This window comes from Cetorhinus maximus, chromosome 21 (assembly GCF_964194155.1).
Source record: "Cetorhinus maximus chromosome 21, sCetMax3.hap1.1, whole genome shotgun sequence".
In the NCBI taxonomy this organism is placed as follows: domain Eukaryota; kingdom Metazoa; phylum Chordata; class Chondrichthyes; order Lamniformes; family Cetorhinidae; genus Cetorhinus; species Cetorhinus maximus.
Window position 1 is genome coordinate 82001295 of NC_135899.1, and position 17381 is coordinate 82018675.

Below are 17381 nucleotides of genomic sequence, written 5' to 3' on the forward strand. Positions count from 1 at the left end.
AGGTCATGTCTGGTGTAGTCATGTTAGAACAAGTGGAAATATTCCAAAATAGTCAAAGCTAGTTCTAACCAGATTTAGCAACATTTTTTTCAAAGTAATTCAAATCAACAGTTAGGAATCAAAATCTTTCATCTGTTCTTAAAAGCATTCACCATTATAATTTAACTTTGATCTGGTTTAGAAGTCACCATTAGCTTTAAAATCTCTTTCATATATTCATTGTACTAATCAAAATTAGGGATTAAAAAACTAAATGAAACATTGGAAATCACAACTTGAAAACAATCAGCTCTCTGCTCAATGCTGCTGATAGCAATCGAATACAAAGGGGTTGTTTTGGAACCTATATTATTGAAATTATGTTTCATAAGATTTTTGTTAAACATCAAAAATACTAGTCACTGTATTTATTGCACTTTCTATACGCCCTATTTAACCAGTGTCATGAAGATATTAATTCATATAACGTTATTAGACATTATTTTAAATTAGACTTGTATTAGGGTCTGTGGGTGTGAGTGTGTGTGTCTTAATTGGATTACAGCCAGCTAGTTTGGGTGCTTTGATGTACAGTAGTTTTGAGGTGTAAGCAGTAAAGTAGATAGTACATCTGCATTTTGTTGAATAAACCATACAAAGACTGGGGGTGAAATCTTGCACCTAGCTAGGGGACACCAAACAATATGTTTATATTACTAATAAAATTCGTACTATGAAAGGGGTTTTATTATTAGAATAATAAAAGAGTGCACATCTCCCTGAAGCTAAGTGCAGCCTCAGGGAGATCACCTCGACTTTTAAAAATAATAAAAATAGAGAAAAGAAAAATCCTTTACATGTCCCCTCATGTGACAATGTCACATGAGTTGGGACATGTTCATAATTTACAGAACAACTTTATTACAATTTTTAAAACCCTGCATGAAGCCTCATCCCGCCGCTGGATGAGGTTTCATGTTTTTTCTAGTTGCCGCCGGGGCTCCTGGCCAACCCGCCAACCTTAAGGTTGGACAGGCAGGTCCTTTAATTGGTTAATTGATCCTGTCAATGGCCTCAATTGGCCATTGACAGGTCGGTGGGCCCGCAGCTGATTTTGCTGCGCCCCTGCCTTCCTGAAAATTTAAATGGGCCGGGATGAGATCGGAGGTTCCGACCGATGTCATTCCGCGTCATTTTACGCATTGGTGAGTGGGCCCCGCCCCCTGCTCGCCAACAGTAAAGTTCTGCCCTATGGGTTACCGTTGCCTTGGTGAAGATTTTAGGAGTGATTAATTTGGGGGTTTGTTTAAAAGTTATCATGGTGGTAATTTGTAGATGTGTATGCGTTTTATACCTTGTAAAATTAATAAATGTTTAATTTAATTTATATAAAAACCTTGGTGGTTTCATTTCCGAATTCAGAGTTGCATCTCAAACATACCAATTGAAAGTATAAGTTATGACAGTTGTTTAAAAGTATCCCTCTGGGATTTTAAATAACTCTACCTTTTACCAACTGCTGTGTCATAACACCAGCAAGGTCAACACTAATGAGGGAACAATAACCACTGGATAGTACTTCGGAGATCAGGACATAAAGGACAATATTTATGGGAAGGCATTTTGCTATGTTGCGATATTTGTTTAAAAAACACCTTAATGTAGTTCATGGGATAAACCAGATGGGAATAGTACATCTCATTGTTTCAAAATAAAACACCGACCAAGCCTTAAAGTAAATTTGTTCCAAATTAAAATGTTAAGACACAGAGAGGTAGGAAATCACATTGTAATAAATTCAACGCAATCAAGATTTGAATAGATGTGAAAGCTACAGTATCATCTCCAACCTGTGAACCTGGGAATATATCCTGTACGCCAGGATTTGATGTCCCGTAGGCAGGCGCGGGCGTCCAACATGATTGGACATAAAATAGCGCGCAATGACGTTGGGTGAGTGCCCTGATGCCATCGCGCACTCGAGCGGTATTTCGGTCAGCGGGCACGAGCAGGTGCCAGAGCCGTGCCCACCATTAATTAAGAGGCCGCTTAAGGCCATTAAAAAGCCAATGGGCGGCAATTTTTACATTGCCCGTACGATTTTTCGTTGCCCGTACGATTTCGTGCTCGTCGCACGGGCAAAACGGGCAGGTGGCCAGCTGACATTTTCATAAACCTCGTCCATGAGGGGGATAAAAGGGGTGAGCAGCATTGTCAGTGTCAGTAGTGGGGAATTTGGTAGATAGTTTGCTGCTGGTGCTTTATTGGTATTTGGCAGCTTCACCTTTGTCTGGGGTTTCATTCTTAGCATTTCCAGGCTTCATTTCAGGACTCCTTAGTGTCTCCAAGGCCCCTGGAGGATTTCAACCGTGTGGGCCCGTCCAGGTATCAGGCAGCCTTCTGTTACCCTGGTAATGAGGGTTGTGCTCTATGTTGGTGTTACCTACTCTGAGGAGGAAGAGAGGGGCAGAAGGGAGAGGAGGCCGGGTTACCCAATGCAGCTTCCAGGGGAGGGACCTGTGGGAGGAGAGGCGCAGGCACAAGGGGAGCAAGGCCAGCAGGTGGTCCAAGGCGGAAGGGGCTGCAGAAGACAGGTGCCAGGATATACAAGTGGCGATGCAGCTACCTCAATATGTCTGAGGTGCAGTGCTGAAGGAGAATCCGCCTCTCCAGGGAGACCATGACCTCCATTTCTCAGATGATTGGGCCTGAGATCAGCTCTGACTGTGTGGGTGGACACCCCCATGCCAGTGGCGCTGAAGGTCACAGTGGCCCTCAACCTCTATGCCTCCAGCTCAGTGGGGGATCTGTGTGGAGTCTCCCAATCAGCTGCCCACAGTTGGGTCAAGCTGGTGACAGAAGCTCTGTTCAGGTGGGTTCTGGCCTTTATTCTTTACAGTACCAACGAGGCCAGCCAGACTGAGTGAGCCAGAGGTTTTGCAGCGATTGCTGGCTTCCCCCGTGTCCAGGGTGCTATAGACTGTACACATGTGGCCATCAAGGTGCCAGCAGGTGAGCCCGGTGCCTTCATCAACAGGAAGGGCTTCCACTCCATGAACGTGCAGATATTGTGTGATCACAGGGTGCAGATTCTACAAGTCTGTGCAAGGTACCCAGGCAGCTCCCACGACGCTTACATCCTCAGACACTCCCAGGTACCAAGGGGCTCTTCAGTGCTCCAGCCCAACTGGATGGATGGCTGCTGGGTGACAAGGGCTATCCATTGAAAAGGTGGCTCATGATGCCTCCCCACCACCCAAGAACAGAGGCAGAGCAGCGTTATAATAGGAGTCATGCCTCCTCAAGGGCGGTGATAGACAGGACCATAGGTCTTCTGAAGTTTCGCTTCTGATGCCTGGACCATTCAGGGGGTGCACTACAATACCCCCCAGAGTGGGTGTCACTGATAGTGGTTGCATGCTGCACTCTCCACAATCTGGCACTGGCAAGGGGGGACCCACTGGAGGAAGAGGATCTTGAGGCAGCTCCACAGGCCACAGAGGGTGAGTCCAGTAGTGAGTCAGGAGAGGAGCACGGTGAGGAGATTGCTGAGGGCGTGGAGGCCGACCTCTGTATCCTACAGGGAGGCAGGGACGCCTTTATCCAAAGCTCCTTCAGCTAGGCTGCCAAAGATCAGCTTGGACCTCAGGCCAGGGCTGCCGCCTCCATCCCGGATTCTGAAATGAGCCTTTCATTTGAACCCAAAGTCCACTCAGTGCCTGTGCAATGGAGTTTAGAGCCACCCATGTCCAGCATTACACACTGGCGTACCCGGCACCAAAAAAATAAAAAGGTGAAGCACACTCAGGCCATTACGGCAAAAACAAAATTTATCTCATTTTGACAAACCACAAAAATTGACGTAACCTTCTCTGGTCTTCATTCCCAGACTAGTAAAGATAAACCAAACATAAATGAGCAGAGAATCACCCGTGCACTGTCCCTCTTGTGCTCATGGTGCCTCTAACTTACGTTTGTAAGTGCTGTGTCTTGGTGCAGCCCCTCACCTCCGCTGGCACTGGCATTGGAGCCAGCCTGCTGACTCTGCTGCCCTGTTGGCCTTGATGACCTTGGCAGTCGTCCTCTGGCCAGTGGAGCCTGGGAGGGAGCAGCCAGTGCCACAGCTGGCATCTACCCAGTCACCACAGCCTCATCAGATGCTACGGTCACTGGCAAAGGGGGGAAGAGCTGCTGCCATCATCGTGCGCCCAGAGAGGAGACCACAGAGACGACAAGCAGCTTGTGTGCCAACGTGAGGTCACTCTGGACCTCCCTGCTGCCCATTGATGGATGGGCACCTAGCTGGGATACTGGGTGCCTCATCCACCCACACTGGCACTGACCACCTGAGGCCAGTACCTGTGTGAGGGTTTGCAGGTCCGAGTGCAATTCCAGGAACCCCTGATTCTGTCCCTGGAGCTGCCTCTCCATGAGAGTCGCCACTGTCTCAATGGAGGAGGCAGTGCGCTCGGCCATGAAGGTGTATGCAGTGCTCATGTTCCGCATGGACTCCTCCACAACAGAGACCATGGCACGCAGACCCTCATGGATCTCTGCCAGATCCTCCGCACACCCCGCTGGACATCCAGCATCAGCTGCCTAATCGATAACTCCGGAGGCTCATCATCTGCCTTTGACTGAGCATCGTCCTGGTCCCCAGCAGCCCTTCGACTGCTGGCGCCCAGGGCACTCTCTGCCTCTGCCTGCTCCTCAGGTGAGTGTGAAGTGCCCTCACCAATGTGCACTGACATTCTAGCCGCCGATCTAATGCCCACCGAGGCGCCTGCTTCAGAGAGCGGGAGTGACGCGGGTGCAAGTGACGCCCTGTGGTCCTCCAGTGTCAGAAGTGGTCCTTCAGGATCCACAGAGCCATTGTGTGCTGGCAAATCCAAAAGGGAGAACAAGGACATGTCATTAGTCAAAGTCATCACACTGTCACTGTCCATGCCAGGCACCCTGGTGGGACAATGCAGATCTGCATCATGGCGCCATCGTCTTTCAATGATCAATGGGGACTCCAGGTTCGAGGCTCCCCTCAATGAGGAGACTACACTAGAATGGTTGCACAGTATAAAACTCTCAACTCTGTGCACTGGGCTCTTACCTTCGTCTGGCACCCCCGCCTCTCCACGCCCGGTTGCACGGGGAGTGTTCCAGCTCTCGAACTCAAGGGTGTCCTGCTCAAACCTGGTGAACAGCAGCAGGTTGGGCGGGCCTCTGCCAGTACCTCCCCTCTCTGGTTATAGCTCGTCTTCTCCTGAAAGGTCCACTCTCTACCTGCAGCGCCATTGCAGCCTGGCCAGCCCCAACTGAGGAACACCTCGCAGGGCACATCCGAATCGTGGCCCTCGAGCTGTAAGGCACTCAGCCCAAGCAGCCAGGGCTCAGCCCCATGGCCAACTCCGGCGTCATTGACAGTTGTCACTCAGACTCTAGCGCCGCTGAGGAGGGGGAAGGCCACACCTTAACACTTCTGCACACTGACCCATGCCAACGCGGTACTCACCCTTCCTGAGTGCAGCAGGTCACTGAACCACTTCCGGCACTGCACCCACGGGCACCGCACCACATTATGGCTGCTCACTAGCGCTGCCAACTCCTCCAATGCCCTCTTGGTGAGGCGCGATGGCCTCCTCCTCCCATCTCTGGGGACAAGGGTGACCCTCCTGGCAGCCACCTCCTCCAGGAGGACCGCGAGGCCCTCATCCAAAAAAGTGGGGAGCCGAATGCCCATCCGACCTGTCCTCCCGCCTGGTGTTTGCAGCCGCACTCGACCCCATAACTTGAATGTTGAAGACACAGAGGAGACGTTCTTCCATGGCAGCACTTCCAGGGGCAGCCTGGGCCGTTTTAAACTAGCTGCCGTGTCGCCATTGGAGGACCCGGCGGCCGACAGGCCCCCTCCCCCGCTCAGCCCTTCCCGGCCGGTGACGAGTCGTGTTGCACACTGGGCGGGGCCTTAATTGGCGGGCGCCAGCGTGAAATCGCGGTCAGGGGCCTATCGCGGGCGACGGACCATTTCTCGGCCGTTCCTGAGCCCGCCCACCATGCCCGCCCAATGACCCCAAAATCCTGCCCATCAACTCATTCAACTCAGATAAAAGGTCACAGATGCAGCTTTTATGTCATTGTGAGTTTTTAGAAATACATTTTACGTTTTTTTTATTCGTTCACGGGATGTGGGCGTCGCTGGCTGGGCCAGCATTTATTGCCCATCCCTAATTGCCCTTGAGAAGGTGGTGGTGAGCCTCTTTTTTGAACGACTGCAGTCCATGTGGTGTAGGTGCATCCACAGCACTGTTAGAGGGGGAGTTCCAGGATTTTCGACTCAGCGACAGTGAAGGAAATGGGATATATTCCCATAAGTCAGGATGGTGTGTGACTTGGAGGGGAACTTGCAAGTGGTGGTGTTCCCATGTATCGGATGCCCTTATCCTTCCAGGTAGTAGTTTTAGAAGCCGCTGTCAAAGGGGCTTTGGTGAGTTGCTGCAGTGCATCTTGTAGATAATACACACTGCTGCTGCTATTGTGCGTCGGTGGTAGGGGAGTGAATGTTTAAGATGGTAGATGGGGTGTCGATCAAGTGGACTGTTTTGGTTCTGGATGGTGTCAAGTTTCTTGAGTGATGTGGGAGCTGCACTCATCCAGGCAAGTGCACTCCTGGCTTGTGCCTTGTAGATAGTGGACACTGTCAGGTAGATGCCAGTATTGTGGCTGTACTGGAACAGCTTGGCCAAGGGTGCAACTAGCTCTAGAGCACGTCTTCAGTACTACAACTGGGATATTGTCGAAACCCATAGCATTTTCTGAATCCAGTACCTTCGGCCATTTCTTGGTATCAAGCGGAGTGAAGCAACTTGGTGGAAGCCTTGCATCTGTGATGTTGGGGCTTGAGGTGGAGACTGAGATGGGTCATCCGCTCGGAACTTCAGTCTGAAGATGTCTGCAATTGTTTCAGCTTTATCTTTTGCACTGACCTAATGGGTTCCCCTCTCATTGAGAATGGGGATGTTTGTGGAGCCTTCTCCTCTCGTTAGTTGTTAAACTGTCCACTGGATGTACCAGGACTGCAGAGCTTTGATTTGCTTGAGGAATTAGCTCCACTGTTTAGCACGCAAACAGTCCTGTGTTGTAGCTTCACCAAGGGTGGCACCTCATTTTTGGATAGGCCTGGGGCTGCTCGTAGTATGCTCTCCTGCAGTCCTCAAGGAATCAGGGTTGGGATCCCCTGGCTGAATGTTATTGGTAGAGTGAGGGATATGTGGGAACATGAAGCTACAGGTACTTGTTAAATACAATTCTGTTACTGCTGATGGCCCACAGCGACTCATGGATGCCCAATTTTGAACAGCTAGATCTGGTCTGAATCTATTCCGTGTAGTACTGTGGGTGTAGCTATAACTCACCGCCACCTTCTCAAGGGCAATTAGGGTTGGGCAATAAATGCTGGCCTAGCCAGCGATGCCCACATCCTGTGAAAGAGTTAAAAAATAGCACGATGGTAGTGCCACATAACATGATGGAAGGTATCCTCAATGTGAAGATGGGGGGCAGAACCATCCTAGAATTGCATTAAGTGCAGTAAGGGGCATGAAAAAGGACGCTTTACCCACCGGCCACAATGGTGTGTTTTCAAGCCGTACCATCCACTTCCCGCTTCATTAATTATGCAGCTGCAGGAAACGCACCGTCTCGCTGGAGGGCAGCCTCTGAGGCGCCCGCCACACCGTTAACCTCACCGTTACCTCACTCCGGGCACCATATCTAAACTGCAGCCGCACGCACAGTTTTCAATACTTGCAGACCAGGACTTGCTCCAGTGAAGACACAGCTCTGAAAGCCAAGAAGAGTTCAGTGACCCGTCACTGGAATGTCTTTTGGAGGCCCGCCCCCATGATGCCCTCCACCCCCATGATGCCCTCTGCCCCTGCACTGGCCGTAGGAAATCCAGCAGTCTCACCACTCTGGCTTGGTAGGCAGTGGTGGTCAGTGCCAATGCTGTACAGAAGAGGTTGGCCATCCAGTGCAGATAGAGGATGAATGATCTCATCTGTGCCACCAGGGTAAGGCAATCATCTCATCACTCTAAACTCACACACTCACAAGCCCATCACACATTCACTGGCATCTCACTCACTGCCAGTTCAAGGGACATCACCACCCATTCTCACACACACACCCTCACATCTCCATCTGGCCTCATCTCCTCTGGAGACTCTCTTCAGCCCTCACCATCTTGAGGCCACTCGCACAGATCAACATGTGCCCCCACAGTCACCCTCCTTCCCCAGTACAGCTCTCACCCTGCAGCCTCTTCCCTTGCCTGAGGCCACTTCTGCCCCTTTGCCAAGCAAGAACCTCACCCTGCAGCCATTGAAAAGCCACCCCCGCCTTACGGCTGGTCAAGTAGGTAGAGATATACCCATGAGTCCCCCCAAACGAGATGTGTTGCTGCCTGCGAAGCCTGGCGCTGATGACCACGAGTGCAATGGTGCTGACATGCCTGGATGATCCAGCGTGGGGGAATAATTCCAGTGAGCAGGGTTTATGATATGCTGGTGTATTACAATGATGTTCTTGACGTGCGGTGGTGGGAAGGGCAGCTCGCCATTGACAGGTGAAGCGGACAATCGCAAACTGTTTTCGCAATGTCGTGAAACCAATTTTTGGCCTTCCCACCATATTGTCCACTCACCCCTGCCAAAGCCCGCGGGCACGGAACATTCCGGCTGGGGTTTTGTATTGGCAAGGACTGTGCAGTGGTCACTCTTACCAATACTGTCATGGACAGATGCACCCGCGACAGATAGATTGGTGAGGGAGAGATCAAGTAGTTTTTTTGCCTCTTGTTTATTCTCTAACCACCTGCCACAGGCTCAGTCTGGCTGATTTGTCCTTCAGGACTCAGCCAGCTCAGCCAATACTGACGTTACCGAGCCACTCTTGGTGACGAACATTAAAGTCCCCCACCCAGAGTACATTCTGCGCCCTTGCCACCCTCAGTGCTTCCTCCAAGTTGTGTTCAACATCAGCTGATTCATCAGCTGAGAGAGGGCGGAAGTTGGTAATCAGCTGGAGGTTTCCTGGCCCATGTTTGACCTGATGCCATGAGACTTCATGGGGCCCGGAGACGATGTTGGGAACTCCCAGGGCAATTCCCTCCTAACTGTATGCCAATGGGACAGGATATACCCAGGGATGGGGATGGAGGACTGAAATAAAAACAGGAAGTGCTGATGTATGATTTGGTAAGGCTGTTATTTGACTAGTCTGTGGGACAACCCTCACAAATCTAGTACAACTCCCCAGGTGTTAGTGAGGGGACTTTGCAGGTTGACTGGAGGAGGTGTATCTTTGTCATTTCCATTGTCTTGTGTTCTTGTGTCAATGATGTGTAGTCTGATGGTTTTATTCCTATTCGATTTTTCTGTTGCAGTTTGAAACAACTGAATGGCTTGCTGGGTCATTGCAGAGGGCATTCAAAAGTCAACCACATTGCTGTGGGTCTGGAGTCACATGTAGGCCAGGCCAGGTAAAAAATGACAAATGACATGAGTGAACGATATGGGCTTTTACAACAATTCAGTATCTTCATGATCATCACTACTGAGATTTGCTTTTCATTCCAGATTTTATTAACTAATTGAATTTAAATTCCCCCAGTTGCTGTGTGAGATTTGAACTGATATTGCAAGAACATTAGGTCAAGCCTTCAGGTTACTAGTCCAGTAACATTATCATCGTGTTACTGTTCCTGTGAATGGCTGAATGGACTCAAGTGGCTGAATGGCCTCCGCCTGTTCCTATGTTCATTGGTGCAGTGGTGCAAGGTGACTGCGACATCTTGCCAAGGCTCCTTCGACAGCACCTCCCAAACCTACCACCTAGAAGGACAAGGGCAGCTGACACATGGGAACACCACAATCTGCAAGTTCCCCTCCAAGCCACACACCACCCTGACTTTGAAATATATCGCCGTTCCTTCACTGTCATAGGGTTAAAATCCTGGAGCTCCCTCCCTAACAGCACTGTGGGTGTACCTACACCACATGGACTGCAGCGGTTCAAGAAGGCAGCTCATCATCACCTTCTCAAGGGGCAAATAGGGATGGGCAATAAATGGTGATCTTGCCAGTGATGCCCACAACCCGTGAACAAACAAAACAAAAGGCTGTTTGCATTCTCAGTACCTGCTAGCTTTTTATAAAAGGGTCTCATTTTCATAGTTTATCGGTGGTAAAATAATTACTCACGCATTTCTAGCAGTGAGTGGAATTCCAATGATGCATCATGATATCAAGACTGCGCTGTGGGGCATTGAGACATGAGCGCATGCCCATGTCTGCCCATGTGGCAACTTCCTGATCTCAGTAGGATGTAGAGAGTTGAAGCTTGGAACTTTTCATGGGATGGGATGGAAAATTGGGGGAAGTCATCCAGGCCACTTTCACATTCAACCCAGACACAAGCAGAACATTGGCAGAGCAGAACCATAGAAAGGGCTTACCACCTGCTCCTTAAGGCGGTCAATCATGTTTGGCATTGGAACTTGGAAGGGAAAAAGTTAAATCAGATTAAAATATACCTAAGCACTAGCTGTGTACAGAGCAACGTTACTTTGTTATGTATCAATGTTTATTGAATCAATGTAAACATTGGGAAGAATTTTGCCCTCCTTGGGCGAGCGGGTGCGACTGCCGGGTCCGGGAGAGGTCGCGAAGCCAACCAATGCCTGCAGTTGGGTCCCAACATCGATTTCACGCTGGCCGGCCAATTAACAGCCAAGCCAGCGTGAAACACGCACTGTAGCGCTCAGCACTGCTGGGGTGGGGGTGGGAGGAGCGCGAGCGCTGAAGTTCGTGCGTGAGAATGCGCAATAAAGGCTCCCTGGGGCACAGAGCTTTTAACTCACTGGGCGGGCGTGCACCCGACCCGAAGGAGCGTAAAATGACACGCGATGGCGTCGGGCAAGCATCCTGATGTCATCGGGCACTTGCACAATGATGTCAGGACGTTCACCCAATGACAATCACTCACTATTTTACTCTCGTTCGGGTCGGGTGCGCGCCCCTCCCAATGAGAGAAAAATTCTGCCCATTATATGGACTTTTCGTTTTGATAAACAAATGTAACTTATGTCGTAATAAGTATAAATGTAAAGGAAAAATTTGCCTTTATAGAGCACTTTTCACGTCTCAAAGCACTTTGCAGCCAATGGAGTACTTTTAAAGCATTGTCACTGCTGTAATATAGGAAACGTTGCAACCAATTTACACGCAGCAAGTTCCCACAAACAGCAATGTGATAATTGCCAGGGCCAGAGTTTTTAGCTTGTCGGGCGGGCGTGCACCCGACAAGAACAAGCGTAAAATGACGTGCGATGGCGTCGGGTGTGAGTGTCTCAACGTCATCCTGCACTCGCAAAGTATTTCGGTCGGCGGGTGCACACGGGAGTCGTCAGTGCACCTGCCGACAATTAATAAGCCCATTAAGGACATTAAAGTCCCAATTGAGTTAAATTTTTCGCTGCCCAATCAATCTCATGGTTGGCGGGGCAGGCGAAAAGGCCAATCGGCTTTTGCATCATGCGGGCAGGAGGAGGTTTCCGACAGCTATTAAAAATTCAGTAAAATCTGAAACATTTCATAAATAACATGCCCCTGCTCATGTGGCAGAGTTACATGAGGGGACATGTTTTTTTAACAATTTAAAATTCTTTATTTTTATTTCTTAAAACCTTCGTCTCTCTGAGACAGCTCCGTGCCTCAGGGAGCTTTTCCTGCCCGCACTTGTGCAGATGCGCGAAGTTCCCCCGCTCGCCCTCCTCCCTCCGCCGCGAGCAGCACTGAGCGCTGCAGCGCGTGTTTCACGCTGGGCGGGCCTTAATTGGCCCACCAGCGCCAAATCGCAGTTGAATCCCGATGGTGGGCGGCTTCCCGACCACTCCCGCTGAGCCCGCCTGACGAGTGCAAAATCCTGGCCCAAATAATCTGCATTCGTGATGTCGATTGAGGGATAAATATTGACCAGGGCACCGGGGAGAACTCCTTAGCTCTCCTTCGAATTTGTCCCATGGGATCTTTTACGTCCACCTGAAAGGGCAGGCCTGTCCTCGGTTTAATGTCTCACCTGAACCGCTGACAGTGCAGTATCCCTCGGTACTAAACTGGAGTGTCAGCTTTGATTTTTGTGCTTAAGTCCTGGTGTGGAACTCGAACCCACAACCTTTTGACTGAGAGGTGAGCGTGCGACTAACTAAGCCCTGGCTGCATTGGCTTTTTTGTAAAGGGTTAACAAAGAAGTCAAATTATCAAAAAACAAAACCTAAGATCTTCATGTGTAACTTACAACAGTTCTGAGCTAAAAAGGGTTATTTATAAGGTTGCATTTTAGAGTTAATTTTTATCCAGCTATGGAGATATTTACGCTTCACAGACATTTCGAGGGAGCATGTGCACTGACTGTTCACCTTCACAGTGTGACTGACTGCAGCTGGGACTGAATATAGACTGTAAAACATCAACTTATGTAAAACAAGCAGCAACAATAAAATCAGGCCATATAGTTTTATGACTCATTAATCCATTATAGACAGAAGGTTCCAGATTTAAAATGGGCAGAATGGACCTTATCTAAGTGAATACTTAATAACCAAAACTATTTGAAAAGAAATTGGAAGCTCCAAATTACTTCCCGTCTATCCCTGTTTGATTTATTCCTGAAATCTGAATAAATTTGACCATAAATTTCTCTTTGCTGTATTTGCAATCCCTGCGTTCAGAGCCCACTCCGCTCAGTGACACATACTGCATCACCTCAGTTGGTGGGCGCTCTCACACTGGTCAGATTTTTACAAAATGTGTCTTCTTCAGGTGCCAGATCGGAGTCCAGTTTAACATTATATCTCTCCGCATGACAGTGGGAAATATCAGTAACAAACTCAAGAGCTGTACTTAACACTTCCGAGAAGCTACGGCTTCTATTTCACTTGGTTTAGAGGCATTAGGGAAATAATTGATTGGCTATTGCTGGTTGCTAAGGGACAGCTTGTAGTCCATCTCTAACCATCCTAGACTGTTAACAGTGAAAAACTTGATGAAGCACATATTTTTCAACATTACATTAACCTTCATGCTGGTTACATTCTCTGCTGTTTTCTCCAGAGGACAGGGCTTATGTGATCCTGAATGGCTGTACATTTTAACTCCCCTTGTCGGGCTAGTAAAAGGTATCACACCATTTATTTTATCTACCCAGAAGCTGAAGGCTCTTGCTGATAAATGCTGCTGTGTGTGAGGTCTTTGTTGCTTGTTTTGTACTCTGTCTAGTAACAGTAAAGATGGCAGCTGTCAGATCACATGTAACATGATTTTACAGGGCCTGTCACTTTGAGCAGGATCAGCCCAGGGATTTTACATCAACCAATCTAATTGAAATTGAACCAGTTCAACACGATGACGATTGTGAAATTAGGCCCAACACCGAGCTGCCTGTTTTTAATTTTATTAAACACATGGCTGGCTAAGTAGCACAGCCATTGTGTGAAATTAAGCTTATCTAAACGTATCTTCCTGCTTCCAATTAAGAAAACACATGACGTGACCTTCAAGTAAAGGCTTTGTCACACATAGTATAGCGTTTGCTAAAGTCGTATCGTTTTATTGAATTTTCTGCTGATTTTTGTTTTCTTAGGTGGTTCTGATTCAGGACAACAGAGAGACAAAAAAACAATGAATGCAGACAAATCAGATCACAACAGTTTGACCGTGATTGTTGGAGGAGAAGGCGGCACACTGGAGAGTTTAGCCTCTGGTCAATCTGCTTTAAATTTTACAGCTTCTAGTGAATGTTGTTATTCAATATGATCCCATCTAAACTTCCCAGCTCGAGATGTCTTCCTTCACTATCACCTCTCTGCTCAATATTGTTCACAGGTCCAGCTGCTGAGAATTGGACTGTTGCTTTACAAAAATATCGTAGCGAATATCACATGCCAGCTCAACGCTTTTTCATTAGTTTGTCTCATGCCTCAAGCATCAAGAGGAAACACCTCTTCCATGAGCCCTCCTGGTATAGTCACTATCTGATATACAAGAGTGGTCCGGATGACCTCTGTCGTTTGATTTTTCTCCCTGCTCAGCCTCTCCCTGAAAAGCTGAACTGAATTAGGGAACTCACTGTAGTGGAACTCCTGCGTAGGTTTCCAGTACACTGGCACAACTCATTAGTGCTTCAAAGCATAAATCCCAGGAGATGGGGCAAGTAAATTAAAAGAAAAACATTTCTCGACAATAACATTCACACCGTGCTGAATTCTCCCTCAAATTCCTTTCCTTTCTTTTCTCTCCTCTCCTGAATGCATTGACACAGGCCGGGCATGCTTCTTCACTTCAGTGACTATGCTTCATGCGTGAGTGAGAGTCCTACCTCCTAGACAGAGAGTGTTCAATCATAGGGGCACGATAGCCAAATCCAAACCTGCCTCATTTTCTCTCATACTCTCTGTCAACATCAACAACATTTATGTAATGCCTTTTATATAGTAAAACATCCCGGTACATTTCTCTGGAATATTTATCCAACAAAATTTGACGCCGAACTACATAAGGGGATATATCACACTTGGTCCAAGAGGGGGGGTTTTAAGGCGCACCTTAAAGGAGGTAAAAGGATTGGTGAAGTGGGGATGTTTAGGAAAGAATCCCAGAGCTTAGGATCACGGCAGTAGAAGGCATAGCTGCCGAGGATGGAAAGATTAAAATCGGGGATGTGCATCAGGTCATAAATGGAGGAGCGCAGATGTCTCCGAGGGTTGTGGGGATGGAGGAGGTTACAGAGATAAGGAGGGGGTGAAGACACATTCTAGCACAGATGCCTGGCTGGCAATCAGATGTTTATGCCTAAGCTCATATTTTGCTCGCCTGAGCCCAGGGGACACTGAAGCTAATTGTAAAACCCCCCAACAGTTGCCCCCCACCCCCCCCAACTGAGATCAACCAACCCAGAATGGACTGCAATCATACCTAATGCCTTCATGGTCTGTATGGAAGGCCTATTTACCAAGTGAGCCACGGGGGCAGCAGCAAGCTGTAATTTCTTCCCTGAATGGCTTTCTTCATACAGATGAATACAAGGGCACAAGGGAAAAACAGGATAACAGATTTTTCATTGGTGAACGGACAATATCATGTGTCGAACGAAGCCACACCTCTTTTCTGTGTCGATGTGATAAAGAGCTGCTCTGCCTTCGCGTACGAAATGATTGCCAAGTTTATTTTTCTGATTTGCCCCGCACCCTTAGCATTAACTAGAATCGAACGGTTTCTACATTTTCTGTAAGATATGCATACCATTTCCTCAGGGCAAAATTCATGTCGGACGTTTAAAAAATACACGTTTTTTTTTTAGTTGCTTGGGTCCTTTCCCTTAATCCAATCTGCACGTCCCAAACTTTATTTGGCTTCTGTACATGATTGAAATGTAATTTATATTTCCTGCTTTTTTTATTTAACTTCCTGGTCCTGCCATCAGTCATGTCCTGCCGAACTTAGGAGCTGATTATCAGTTTTGGACTCTTGTTTCCCAGCTGCTTCCAGCCTGATTGAGAGGCCGGCCGACTGTTAGGAGGGGGAGGTCCAGGACAACAGGGCATAGCAGGGGAGCAGAGAAGATGGAGGAAAAGGTCAGGGGTCATGGGGGTAGAAGGTTGTGGAGGGCCAGTGAGCACCTGGTGGGGGGTGGTGGGAGGGGGGCTGGAGATGGCAAGGGACCGCAGGCCCTGGAGGACATGTAAATTAAGGAGAGGTGGAGGGCGTCTCCAATCGCTGTGGATGTTAACAGATTAGCTGGAGGTGGGGGGGTTCGGGGGGAAGGGGCGGTGGTGGGGGGTGAGATTGGGTGGATGCTGCTCCCTCCTGTCCAACATGCATTGCTGGAAAAGCACTTACCTGCTCCACCCTGTCGTCCTTGCCTCCCTCCAGCTGCCAGGCTTCCTGAGGCCCCAGAAGCCCAGCAGACCAGTGGCAAAGCTGGAACAGAGGAAAAAAAGAATCTGAAACACACGGCCTCATTACTTAGATGGTCGAACTGGCTCCTAGGTGTGCGTCACTTGCCTGCCCCTAGCCCCAGCTCTGTTAAAACTGAAAGCGGGCAGGTTCAAGCTGGATGTGTTTGGTCGTTTGGGGTTTTTTTTTTACAGTTTTACTTCCCACGGAACCCAAACCTGCCTTTATTGGGAGCTAAAGTTCCCCTTTGTTTGCAGGAATTTACAGAGACCCTTGTTTTAATAGACACAAACTGAATGAATGAATAGGCTGTTTGCTGTCGTGTACTGTTAAAGTAGACTCTATTTGCTGCTTGCTGAGTAAATAGGCTTTGGTATAAAATAGACTGTTTTCTGTCAATCCAGCTGTAAACCCTGCCTCTACCTCTAACCCATTGGCTGACATAGTGACGTTAATACGAATTTCACACAAACTATGGCGTAGAATCTCTGTGCGAGCTCCCCCAATATCCGGCTATGGGTTTGGCAGGTGATCACCGGAAATGTGGGAGAAACAATATTCGCATCTGTTTACATTGTATCTCCAGGCTTAACACTGAAGTTATTGCACTAAAATCTGAAGGCCAACCTACGGAAATTCTTACCCCATATTTACAACTTAACAGTTGCTCTCTCACATGACATTATCCTTCGTTCTTCTCAAGCTGCCTGAATGCTTTTTTCTGCTCCATATGGTCCCTGATTTTCTTGTCGTTCATCCTTTGCTTCACTAACTGGGTTACTTGTCTTCTTTCTGCTTGTCTTCGTAGCTTTCTGTTCTTTTAGATTGACACCTGCTTCTTTTCAAACTTCCTTCCCACTTCCCAACATCTGTGCTCTAAGTCTCTAGCAAGTTAACGCCAAGATAATTCGTAGCTCATGCACTACATCTAAATGCTCAGTGGATGGATGAGATGATAATATTACTGAGAACCTTTGACAATTCTTATAATCATTGCAATCATTTTGAAAATTCACAAAAAACGATCCTTCACCTTATCCTGTCCCGTTCCTGTATTCAGGTTTGGATTCCTATAGAATAGTCCCTTATATATGATTTAGAGTTTTCGGATTTTAGTAAGAGACCTGTTAGAAGTGGACAGTTATTCCACTGATGTTCTCATGGGGGCTATTTTTGAAACTCTTTATTGTGAAAAAAAAAGTCTCATGCAGATATGATTGTGGGCGTAAACATTCAAATCAAGTAAAGTGCCTTAACCATCATGCCACACGAGAGCATTCGACTGACTCTGAAACAACATCGCTAACTGGCATCTCCACCTGGTGAACCAGTCAGTTCTTGTGACTTGGTCACATCCAATGTCATCATCTGTTCTGTGCTGCTTGAAAGAGAAAACGC

The 17381-nt window shown here is 48.1% G+C and overlaps 1 long non-coding RNA gene across 1 annotated transcript in view; it reads right to left on the reverse strand.

Annotated features, from left to right (window-relative positions):
• LOC144695417 (uncharacterized) overlaps positions 1–16001 on the reverse strand; it is a 77092-nt gene extending 61091 nt beyond the window's left edge. Inside the window, exon 1 of the long non-coding RNA XR_013579965.1 lies at positions 15927–16001. This is a non-coding gene — a long non-coding RNA (uncharacterized LOC144695417). The remainder of the gene's footprint in view (positions 1–15926) is intronic.
• Between the last annotated feature and the right edge of the window lie 1380 nt (positions 16002–17381).